Source organism: Poecilia latipinna, unplaced genomic scaffold (assembly GCF_001443285.1).
Source record: "Poecilia latipinna isolate Pla-1442-1.1 unplaced genomic scaffold, P_latipinna-1.0 Scaffold1154, whole genome shotgun sequence".
In the NCBI taxonomy this organism is placed as follows: Eukaryota; Metazoa; Chordata; class Actinopteri; order Cyprinodontiformes; family Poeciliidae; genus Poecilia; species Poecilia latipinna.
Genome location: NW_015113770.1, coordinates 114,152 through 126,825, shown reverse-complemented (window position 1 = coordinate 126,825; position 12,674 = coordinate 114,152). Strand labels below are relative to the sequence as shown.

At 38.6% G+C, this 12,674-nt stretch overlaps 1 protein-coding gene across 3 annotated transcripts in view; it reads left to right on the top strand.

Annotated features, from left to right (window-relative positions):
* Nucleotides 1–641: 641 nt before the first annotated feature.
* The window catches only part of LOC106960096 (disks large-associated protein 1), a 104,766-nt gene continuing 92,733 nt past the window's right edge, over nucleotides 642–12,674 (top strand). For 2 of the 3 annotated variants that reach the window (XM_015053018.1, XM_015053020.1), the window contains exon 1: nucleotides 643–856. The gene's annotated coding sequence lies outside the window, so the exon portion shown is untranslated. Of the gene's footprint in view, nucleotides 857–12,674 lie in introns of all 3 variants that reach the window. The other variant, XM_015053019.1, reaches the window with a different exon arrangement.

Below are 12,674 nucleotides of genomic sequence, written 5' to 3'. Positions count from 1 at the left end.
ATTAAAACCTTGTTGACCTTAAAGATTACTGTTTAAAAAAAAGAAGAAAAAAACCCCAGTAACATTACAGATTATTGTAAACAATGAAAATATAGATTTATTTACTCGAATTGAGTTTCATTCTTGCAGGAATTACAAGATCCCTGGACTATTTCAGTATTGAAAGGACATGGATGCATACAGCACAGTACTGGACAAATTGAGCTGTTGACCCTGGAGTTCAGAGAATCAAACAAGCAGTTAATGCACCTCACAAATGGGAATTTTGAGCTAAAACATAGCTTCTTTGGATCCTCTCCATATCCCTGCACTAAACAAATGAAAGAATAAAGAAAAAAAACAACAACAACAAAAAAAAAAAACATCTAGTCTTTGTCATTGTCATTAGTTCACCTGTTTGTAGACACAAAAACATAAAACCAATCAACATATCCCACTGTTCTTTTATTAATTATAGGCTTTTAAGGTGCAGAGCTGGAGCTGAAAGATGCATAAAAATCTAGAACTCTTTAGTACTCCAGAATGAACATTTCGAGTGATATTTTACTATTTCCATCATTTTGATTGTGTGGCACAGTGTGCACTGGAGGCTGGAGAATCCACCTTAAACATACTCCACTCCGGCTTTTCCTTCTCTCCCTTCATGTGCAGCGCTGGTTCATACGTTCAGTGATGCCTCTGCAGCCCACAGACTGAGCGGTACAGGAAGATACTACGCTCCGCGGGACCGTACCGTGCAAGTGACGTGCCGTGATCAGTGCTGACTTCAGATCATTTTAAAGGAAACAAGGAGATTTGAGCGGAAATCACAGGATTACTCTTTCAGGGGCTGCCGGACGGACTCCCCTCAGACAAGGTAGGCAGCAAATGTGTGCATGTTGCGCTTCCCCCCTACTCCCGTCCCTACGCTTCATTCATCCTGCAGAGAGAATTTGTTTGTCATCAAGTAAAGTGACCATGTGAAATATGCACTTTTGGACTGGTGGGATTCAGACCGTAATGTCCTGTTGTGTTGTCTGATTTTTTTTATTCTTTTGCACGGAGATGTACAACTTTGTCTTAATTCTGGTAATTTTATAAATACGGTTAACATGCCCGACAAACTTGGTAGACTGCTTTATTTTAATTGGCGCGTTGACAGCTGTCCCTACTATCGCCATCTGTGATAACGAGGCAGTTGAGGAATATCCAATCATCCCCATCCGTGCGCTTTGACGGCAGACCTGCGTCTGCTATTGCGTATTTGGCATTTAAATATGAGGACTAGCTGCAGGATTTCTGTTTTTCTGCAGCGATCGTACTTCTACCTTTTCTCTTTACCATCCATTAACGCTGTTATCACTTGTGGGATGAGGTCGCAGCTTTATTCAGTGTCATCTCACCGCACATTAAGGGCTGTGGGATGTTAAATTGACCAAAGCCTCCAGTCATTCCACAGCATATCTTCATTTTTGAGCAACACTCTCAAACCTTTTCGCCCTCATCCTTAGTAATAGGGACTACATGGATCATTCATGTATCCATGCCAAACTTATTCAGCCTCTTTGGTACCCAGCTATCTTCAAAGATAGTTCAGTTTCTCTGAGTCTGTCCTACTAGCACTTCTCCACACTGACTGTGTGATTACAGTCATTAAAACACTGCCTGAAGTAGCGTTGCCAGTGCAATTCAGCCAGTATAAAAGAACAATGTTACATCTGCAAATTACTCTCCAGACTGAATCCAGATGCGATTTGAATGGATCACTTGTCTGATCTAAATGCTTGAGGGGTTTGTCTTGGGTGATAAAGTTGTTTGTCTGCCGGTTGAAGGTGAAAATTATTCTATTAAGATATACCCAGTAATTAGCCAATCGTGTTTGAGCTAAGGCGAATGCAATAAACCTCTTATTTCTAGAGAGGTAGACTGAAATTCTAAGATCAGGAATAAGAGGTCAGTGAAATATGCCGAAGCCATAATTCATCAACTAATTAGAATGCAAAGCCTGAATAACGGGGAAAACACGTCTTTACGCTGCAGTTGAACTGAATTCCTTTTTTCTATTCTCTCCTTGTGTTATCGTTAGTTTTGCTTTTCTACCAAAAGGTGTAAGGCGGACATTTTTCTGCTCTCTTATCTAAAGTATGCAGCAGTCCAATCCGGCAATCTGTTGATCTTCCCACTGCTGCCTGTGGAACTCGTGAAAAGACCAAACACGCACGCTTTCCTTATTATTCACAAGGCCACAGCAGTCTCCCTCACGCGCCAGAGACTGTCTGCTTCTTCCTTGACTGTAGGGGTTTCATTGTACTGTGAAAACAGAAGTCTTCCATTTTTTTGCCTGTCAAGTAATGTTAGTCTCTGTGCTGAACTCTAGGAGCTCATGCATCGTAGTCCAGATTTTTCTCTTCAGTTTTGCTAATAAATGAAACGAATCTACCTCTGCAAATATGTTATGACTGGACCCTATTTGGTTCTTTTTTTTTATTGTCGGTGAGCCAATAATTTTTTTCTGCTCCTGAGTTGTTTATTCAACTTTACATATAATATCAAGTTCATCATCACATTTATTTGCATTGCACATTTCAGCAACAACAGAATTTAAAGTGATTTAAATATTAATAACTGGCATGTGTGTATGATTGATCTCTGCACTTTTAATACAGCTTTTAAACAATGTTAGTGATTTTCTTTAATTCACACTGGCTCAAACTTGTACAAACGGGCCACTGCAGTAATGTGAGCTTAACATCTGTGTGGGAAGACCATGCTCCAAAATTAACGCCTTCAAGCACATGTGAAATTTTCAGCTGCCTGCATGAATAAGGAAGATGTTTATGGCCAGATAAGACAAAGATTGGGTCATTTCACCAATGGTTTAACAGTTTATTGACGCCAAGGAGAGGTTTTAAAACCTAAACACAGTACTAACTGTCAGGCATATTGGTGTCGGCATTATTCTTTGGGCTGTTCTTCTCACAGTCGTATGAAATAATGAAGAGAATACCCCCCATCAACAGACTGTTGAAAGTTTGAAATATATATATATATATATATATATATATATATATATATACATTATATTCTTCTTGCGTTCCACCCTGGAAAAACATTAGCACCCCAAATTTAATCACATTATGCCATTGCATGAGTATATGTATTTTCTGACCTGCACTAAAAGTCATCTTCTCTGCTACAAGATGCCTACAAACACTGCCTTAGTTAATCCCTTGTAGGTGATGCCAGTGGAATATTGGGGATGCTTTCAAGTGAGATAAGAGCTGTTTAATAATTCAACATCTCTGCATCTTTTTCACACTTCTCACATACCCCAGCATGTCTCGCTTGATTATGCAGATAATGCTGTCCAGATGAAATGCGTCATCACAGAATGGCCTTGTTGTTGCGCTGTTTGAGATTGACTTTGAAGCATCAGAACACAGAAATTAAAATGAAATTATACATCTAGATATACATGTAACAAATGGCCATTGCGTTTTCAAGGACCAGAGGGTAGAGGAGCATTGGCACAATGATTGCTTTCTAACACCCCAGGGGTTGTCGCACAAGAGGATTCTGCAAAGCGCAATGATGACAGACCTGTTACTCATAACTTGTGCCCCCCTGCAGCTTTTATTAAAGAAGGCCAAAAGTCTCGACTGTGTCGTAATGACGCTTGTGGATGACAGCTCTGATGAGTCAGGTGTTATTGTGTTCTCCAACGTGCTGTAAATCCTGCCCGTGTGTTTTTTCCTTTGCCAATTTTTAATTACGCCGCACTGTTGGCGAATCGGGCCCCGTCAAGTCCAAATATGTCTCGCTAACTCTCTGTCACTTGCGTTGGAGAACAGGGGATGTTCCATTTCCAAGACCACCCCCTTCTGCCCCCCCGTCAGCAATCTCCGGCCCCCCACCAGAGAAGGGAAAAGTTATGTGGCCCTCACAGGAAAAAGTTTGGGGACCACTACTCTAAGCACTCCCGTATGAATCCTGTAATTTTAGAGCACTTTTGTGCCGTAGAGCTGTCGTAAAAGAACTACTAGCAATCTAATGTAATGTCCTAACTTTACTTCTCAGTGCTACGCTGGTAAAATTTTAAAGGGTTAATAGATGAGCGCTGTTGTGATGATTTCATGTAGGAGGAATTTCAGAAACGGCAAGGTTTTAAAGAGACAGGGGACCAATTTCAAGGTGTTAAATTAGTATGTAAAATGCCTTTTCATTCATATTTGATATATAGATATAGCATTTTTATAATAACTGAAGATAACATAGTGGTTTGATTCTGCTGTAATATGTCACTGTGTCTGGAAAACACATAATACTGCCTCTTTAATTACCATGACTCATTTATCTGTTAGGTATTATCATTGATGAGACAAATAAAAAAAACATTTTTGATCAATTTGGATCATGCACTGGTAAAGTGCATGATCTTAGATATTTCTGTTGCTGTCAGGTTTATGTTCAAGATTTCTGTGTGTCATGACTTTTTAAAACCATAGCTAATTGAATGTCTGATGGAAAATAGGACTGTTCAAAATGATGCTAAATAAAAAAAAATAAATCATACTTGCTGATTTCTGAAGGCAGTTTGACAATATACCCCTTCCGGTCTCTTTTCCTCTCTGTTTGTAGTTTGTATGTTTGCAAACAAGCTTGGTACTCCATTGTTACTTCAAGACTTTTGTCTGTCTCCATTATTTTGTCAGCTTAAGCATAAAGAATTTGACTGTTCTTTTTTTTATGTTTTCCAAGAATCAAAACAATCTGGACATCAGTCATGAACGTACAGTTTGTTTTCTCCTTTCTTTGTTGCAAAAAATAGGACTTGCTTTGGTAGTATAAAAATGTATTCTAGACATGCTTTTTGTCAGGGGACACTGTTAATTCTGGTGGGAGAAGTAGGAAGAAGGAAAGGAAGACATGTTTGTATGCCTTCCAGCAACTGGAGCATGCTCCAACTGTGAAAGGCCAGTGCCATTGTTGGGTAACATAATCCACCAGGGAGGCCTTAAGCCGGAGACTGAGGGAGAGCTGCCTTTATCAACGTCCCCGTACGGATGCAGATGCCTTTCAGTGCTCGACTCTGCTGTAGAATGCTAAGCAACTGTTACTTAACTTGTGTGATGGAGTATACACATTCTAACCTTGTTATAATTCTGAATTTAAAGAATGCAATGTGCCATGCCTGTATAAGGAATGGCAGCGATGGTGGCAGATTCTCATTTAGTTTTTTCATGATGTCAAGGTGAACAGATATATGGCCAAATGTCGATATACAAATGGCTCCTCTGGGGTAAAGGCATCCCGTAGATAATGGTGTGTTGATGATTTTAATGAAGTGTTGTGGAGTGTATGGTCATCTGCAGAATTGATGCAGATAATAATGTGTCTGTGAGAAGTCTCTTTATGGTTACTGTGGCTCAAGATTGATTTTATATAGACTTCTGCTTCTGTATTGGATTCCCTGGAATCTAATAAGCTCAGTCATTGCTGCTCACAAGCAGAAAGCATACAGTAGATTTACAGCACTGACTAAGCATATTGTGCACTTGTTGTTGGAGCTGCAGCAATTACTGATTCATTAGTGCCACACTTGTATTATCACATCAAATCACATGTGATTTTAGAAAGACAAAAATACTTCAAATGCCATGTTTGTACTTGGAAGAGTATTTAACTTTGCATGTGCAATTCAGTTCCAAATGAAGCGTACAAAAACAAAATAAAAAGAACAATTAACAAGCATTTAAAAATGAATTGTGAACAACCATTAGGTGAACAACACAAGGTCCAAAACAACCATTGTTGTTTAAGTTCAGTGTTAAAGGAGCTGGGCATTTAATACGAAAAATACTTTATTTAAAAAAAAATACTTTTGTATTTGTTGCTTGTGGCTACATGAAGTAATAGTTGGTGCTCATTTATAGAACATAATATTGCCAAGCAGGGCTTATTTGCCCAAATTACAATTCATTTTATATTTTCTATCACATTTTGTGACATTTTGATTCTAAAGAAAACAATTTGTATCATGTCGTTCAGAACATAGGATTGTCAAGTAACACATTGAACTGAATAGACATTTGGACCAGTGGGTCATGTGACTTTGAAGAAGCCTTATTTTTCTAACATAAAGTCCAATTATGTTCAAACAAGTGGTTAGTCAGGGTTTTAAAGTCATAGGAACAGTAGCATGGAAAAACCTTGATACAGAAAACTACTTAGGACACAAACCTTCAGTGCATGCCAAGTTTGAAAAATAGGGAAGATTTGGATCTTATTAATAAGGAATCTCCACAAAGCCTGATGTGTTTGTTGTAGCAAAAACAAAAACACAGCAGTGATAACCATTCATATACATGGTAGCATTGTATCGATATGTGCACACAGTGAAATCAAGGTTTCATTTTCTGTATGCAGGTGCTCATACATTGGTTAGATCACTTGTCTTTAGGCATGACAATGATGAGAAAAAAGTATTCACGCCTTGAATGAAAAAAAAAAATCACATTATTCTTTCATGGCTAGAGACATCATAGGTTATGGATCAGTAAAACAATTTTTCCTGGTACTATTTGCAATTATTATTTTGAGGGGGGAAATAACAGTTTGAATTTTGGAGTTTAGAAAATAGGATTTTTTTTTTTTATCAAAAAGAGTTGATTCAAATCTGTTTTACTTTGTATATTTTTAATTAGTAAAACAGGGACACTTGAGGACTTTACAGTCACAATTATCTTGACAGTGTAATAGCGTCTGCTGTCAGCCTGGAATTGTAAGATGGTGTTTTTAATGTGTCATAGTCCCAAGGTACATTGTCTAATTATTTTAGTAGGAGTAATAATTTCACTGCAGTCGCCGGGATGTGATGATCCACAGTCAGTGCTGCTGTCATGTCAGCCTATTTAACCTCCACAAAGTGCAGATTTCATGTGCCACAATAACCAATTAGTATGACATTTCCACTGTTCCCAGGCACTGAGTAGGGACATTTGTCTTCCAAATATCTCGGTGACCTCCGTTGTATTATATTTCAGTTTGACATAATTTGACATAACAAAATGATAATCTTGCATTAAAACAGAGCCAGGCTTTCTGATGATGGTAGGTCAGTGGTTATTGTTCTGAAAACACAATTGAGATACAGCCTCCTGAAAGCTGAGCTCAATCATCAGTTGGGGAACTTTCAATCACGTGGTTATATTGACAGTTTCAATCACGTGGTTATATTGACAGTTTTGGTGTTTCCCAGAGCTATGGATTAACTTTCTGGAGCAGCAGAGGAGCTTCTATGCCAGTGTCCCTCCATGCCACAGCTCTCTGCAGTAGCCTGCAGCCTCTGGCTTGGCCGCCTCTCACTAGCTGTGACAGTAGACGGAGAAAGACGATGAATCAGATGCACGACAAAGATCTCCCCGGCACTGATGACGACTCGGTTTCCGGAGATCGTCACGTAGTGAGGGAGTGTGTGTGATCACAGTTGCATTTATTTTAAAGTTCTTACGTCAGTTTGCTTGAGAACCATGTAACTGACCAAACTGTGTATCTGTTGTGTAAATTCTGTTTTTTGAAAATCCTGATTCATCGAACACACTGTATGAGATTCTCATAGTGTCGCACCTGAATGCAAGTATAGCAACAATTATTCATACTTCCACTAATATGTAATTGTTTCACGATGCCATCGTTATCTTTTAAGAGTTTTATCAGCTTATTCCACAACTAGATCTGAATCTGTCTACATCTCCCTGCTTCGGAGAAGTAGTTGGCCTCAAGTTACCTTATGCTAGTCCGAATCTCCGCAGGAGGTCAGACTATCATGTCTCCAAACATCGAAGTAAGCCTTTGTGAGCCCAGATCCTGTGTATTTAAAGCAAGGAGATTTATTTCAAGAGCCCATTACACAAGATAAGCTGGAAAAGGTAGGTCTCTGAATGGTTCACTGGAGCCTATTTTTAAATCAGAAGCGCAAATCTGAGCTGATGAAGTAGCAATAAGCAGCACAAGGTAGATGTCATGTAGTGACAGGTTTTGATTGATCTGATCTTTTAGAAGAAAAATATGAGATTTTAATTGAGCTCGTCCCAAGTCTGACAGCACCAGGTGGATGGATGGCTTATGCTCCTTTTTTTTTTTTTTATAAGGGCTTGAAAACAGAGGACCTGTCCTTTCTTTGATCTCATCCTTGACAAGAAAAGAGAATGTAAAAGATGGTCTGAGGCAGTCCTAACTCTGCACAAAGGTTTGAAGCTGTTGTCTTGCATCCAACTGGCATCAGCCCAAACTAAAAGCCCCTTTGTGTTCCTGATTTTAATATTTAAAATGAGTCTACCGGCAGGTTTTCCAGTAAGAAAAGCCAAGAGAAGCTTTGTTGCTTTGAAACCTTCAACTGCTCATCGCCATTCTGTGCCAGCTTGCAGCTCTTCCAACATCTTCCATTGGATTTAGCATCAGCCAGTCTAGATTCAGCATTAAATTAATATGACTAAATTTGTTGGAGTACAAAGCTTAAGCATGCTCCTTTCTAATTATGACTTATACATCAACGCTTTCTAATGCCGATTTTGACAAGGCTCCTTTAGCAAAAAGAAAACATCACATGACAAGAATCGTGTTTATGCGAGTTTTACAGTCGTACTGATGTGATGGAAACACGCATGGCTAATAGATAATTTATAAAGAAAGAAGGTGTGGGCTTTGATGTAATTATAGCATGGTGATGGATTTTATATTGGGGCCCATGAACTGTGGAATGTCCATGTGAGGAGAGGCAGGGCCCTAAAACTCTGCCAGATTTCATTTCACGCTCTGCAGAGCACAGCTTCTGAGATGGTGACATTTACATGGCCCTCTATACCACCGCTAGATGCTGCTGGCCCAAGGCGCCGGCTAAATCAGGCACAAGAGCCAATGAATGAGGAGCCAAAGCAAGCAGTAGAACAAGGCGGAGATAGCTAATGTGCTGTGTAGAAGAAGCACACACAACGAGCTGTCATTTCACTGGTATCCTCAGTTTAAACACCCTAATTCATTAGTTTTCTATTTTCACCAATGAGATGATACAGTATAAGATGTCTTGCAAATTAATTGATATTTTTACGTCTCAAAAACCTCAGTTTTTTTTTTTTGTTTGTTTGTTTTGTTTTGTGGATCTGCGACAGACTGGCGACCTGTCCAGGATGTACCCCGCCTCTCGCCCGGAACGTTAGCTGGAGATAGGCACCAGCACCCCTCCCGACCCCACTGAGGGACAAGGGTGTTCAGAAAATGGATGGATGGATGGATGTTTTGTGGATTTTGGCAACAGATCAGAGATCCTAAGTCTGGATCTAAACTGTGGTCTTATCAGGACTTAGATCAGTTGTGATGTAAAAGTTTTTTTTTTTTTTTTTATTATTTATACATCAGACCTTTTCATGAAAAGTTTTAAACCCATTTAGACGATGAGAATTAAACTTAAGCAGAGAAGCAATGTGAATGGTCTGTAAATTTTTTATGTTGTTGAAAGTGCAGGGAAATGTATATTGCTATTTGGTTAAACAGTTGATATTGGTGCATCCCTTATTTATATATATATATATATATATATATATATATATATATATATATATATATCCTTTTTTTCATGCTTAATGCTTTTTTTCCCCAAGTTTCCCATCTTATTTTTAATATTCACTGTGTTTAATTAATTGAAAAGGAAATCTGGTTGACTTACCACTAGTTTCAATTTACCAATTTGTGTAAATGGCTTCTATATAAAGAATTAAAAGATTGCTGAAAATAATGCATGGTTAAGGCATTCACTTGCATTCAGCCATATTTACTCTGATTAACCCAAATAAAGCCCATGCTCAACTGCACTCCATTTTACCATTTTTTTTTTTTTTTGGTTTTGCAAAAGTTTAACCAGATTAAATGAATATTATCTATGCACATTGAAGTTTAAGTCTTGCCACAGATACTCATTTGGATTTTAGTCTGGACTTTGACGAGGCCCTTCTAACAAAAATGAATTCAAACTATTGAGCTGTAACTTGTGGTAAACCTCCATCCCATTCATGAATCAGCTGCATCCTCTACCAGGCTTTTCTCGGCTTCTGCCCCGCTTCCGCTTTCCTCTGCCTTTTGGCAAAAGAAAAATAAAATGTATCCATGCCATAATGCTGCTAATATTATGTTCCACTCTGAGTCTGGTGCGAGGATTTTTTCCAACAATATGTTGTTCCACAATTTTTTATTTATTTTATTTTTCCTGTGGGGTATTAAAGTAAGGAGGGTAAAATACAAACAGTATTCATGCCGGACTGACTGACTACAGGTTTTTGCTTGCAAGACGGTTTTTTTCCTTCCACTAACAGCCTCGCATGCGATTCTGTGGAAACACACTGAAATTTATGACTGTAACTTGATAAACTGTTCAAGAGTTAGTCCTATTTTTTTCAAGACAGTACTGTATATGCAAAGCCATAAATTCCTGGTAACATATTGAAGCAATTCATTTATACTTACAAACTGTCCTGTTGCAGCTTTACTAATGTTTCCTGTGTGTGTATGTGTGTGTGTGTTAGTGGGGAGTGAATGTTGCTAAGTCTGTAAGACCAGCTTTTCCAAAGGATTAACTGCTCCAAAGACCAACTGCTCATCTCTTGACTAAAAGGTCATCATGGTGTCAGTGCCAGTGAACCAGCTCTCACCAACTTTACTATGCTCACGTTATCCCTCACCAGCCCGTCTCTCTTTCTTTACCGCTAGTTGCTTGATGTGTTCAGAGCAAAATGAAACCCACTTATTGAGATCTCTGCATGAGTTAACCAAGGGTTGAATTTCTGGCAATTAGAGAGTCATTCTATGTTTGACAACTTTCAAATGACAAAACATGTTCAGACTGGATAAAGAAATACAAATCTTTCTTGTTTTGTATATACACAAGAGTTTCCATACTGGATTCTTAATGAGGCAGACAGCACTGGAGTCAGTTTGTTCTTAGAGAAAATACTAATTTTGAAGGTTGCGACAAAGTTCTGTTGGCATTCAACTAATCAGTCATCATGATCCCTAGAAAGCTGTTTGTAAGAGGAGTTGAATTTGAAAACATATTTCTTTAAAATGTCGCACCATGACTGTTCTGCCTGTATTATCAGACACAAAAGGGTATGAGGCAGATGGACAAAATGACTGGAGTAACTCGAGAGCAGGTGGATGTCAGCATTGTACATGGACGTCATGGACTGGTGAATCAGCGCAACTGTCACGCAGATGAGTGTGCAACGCTTTGTCCATTACCGAGATGTAAATCTAGTTTTGGCTCATGCTAACTGCCACAATGAGGCGGTAACAAAGTTAAGGAATCATTAGTGAGGATGTCCCGGTGGAACAGCAAGGGAAGGCGAGCTTGGGGAGGTTACAGTGCAACAGATGGCGATCATACATGTGTGTCGGTGTGTGTGAATACACACTGCATGAGTGCCCTTTTTTTTTTTTTTTGCACAGAAACAAGTGAGAAGGGAACCAAATGTGGTAATTCAGTTGGTGACACCGATAGCAGCCGGCTTTGAAATGATTAGGTTTGTTGTTTTTCTTCAGTTCTGATTCATTTGGAGGCTCACGATCATGGCCCTGTTTACCATTTGTAGAGTCATTAAGTTGTAAACCTTTAGACATTCTGCTATGAAAATGCAGTCATATTCTGAGGGAGCTATTCCTGTGAGGTTATCGGCAGGTTATAGTAAACAGAGCAGCTCCAAACTATGAAAACAATTCTGGCTGCTGTCAAAGAAAAGCCTCAGGCCATGGAAGAACTATTCTGAATCTGAAAGCATTGCTGGCAGCATTTAAAAGTCTTACATGAAAAATGCTAAAACTGCCTAGATGAAAATTTGAGCATCATTATCCACTTGTCTGGCAAGTGGATAATGATTTACATTTTGTCACATTACAACCACACATGTAACTAACTTTTATTGAAAACGTATGTAATAGACCAACACAAAGTAGTGTGGACGATATGAGTCATAGTTTGCAAAATTAAAATTCTGAAGTTTGGCATCATCTTGTATTCTGCCCCGCTTACCCTGCTATAATAAATCGGTATGTGGGTTACCAACCTGAAGGCGTACCACAGCTTTAAAAAGTAAGATATTTCAGGATACTGTTCCAAAGGTTTTAAGTCCCATTAATAAAATGCCAGGGAACATCTGGAGTGGGCTGAGTTTGGAGCAGAGCTTCTCCTCACCTGCCCTTCCATCCCTGCTTAATAAAACAGCAACCCTGTCACTCTCATAACTCTGGGTGAAACCTCTTAAATACGAGGTTTCATCCAGAGTTCTCCAGTTATTAAAGTTGTGATTTTTTTTTTTTTTTTTTTAAGGTAAAGTTGATATCTGAAACATCTAGAGCATTTAGGTAGAGAGCAGAAGGACTACTGGAGCCCAACTAATTAGTCAGCTAATATTAGGTTTCAGTGTGACTGTATGTGAAGAAGTGATGATATCCACCACCTCCATTGCATTTGTTTAAATGCTTCTCCTAAACTTAAAGGGTATTTAATCCATATTATGCTTAAAAAAAAAAAAAAAAAAAAAAAAAAAAAAAAAAAAAATTTGGTTTTTCCCCATTTTTTGTTTTTTTTAATTTTTTTCCAACAAGTTGGTCCTTTGTTTTTTTTTTTAATTTTTTTTTTTTTTTTTTTT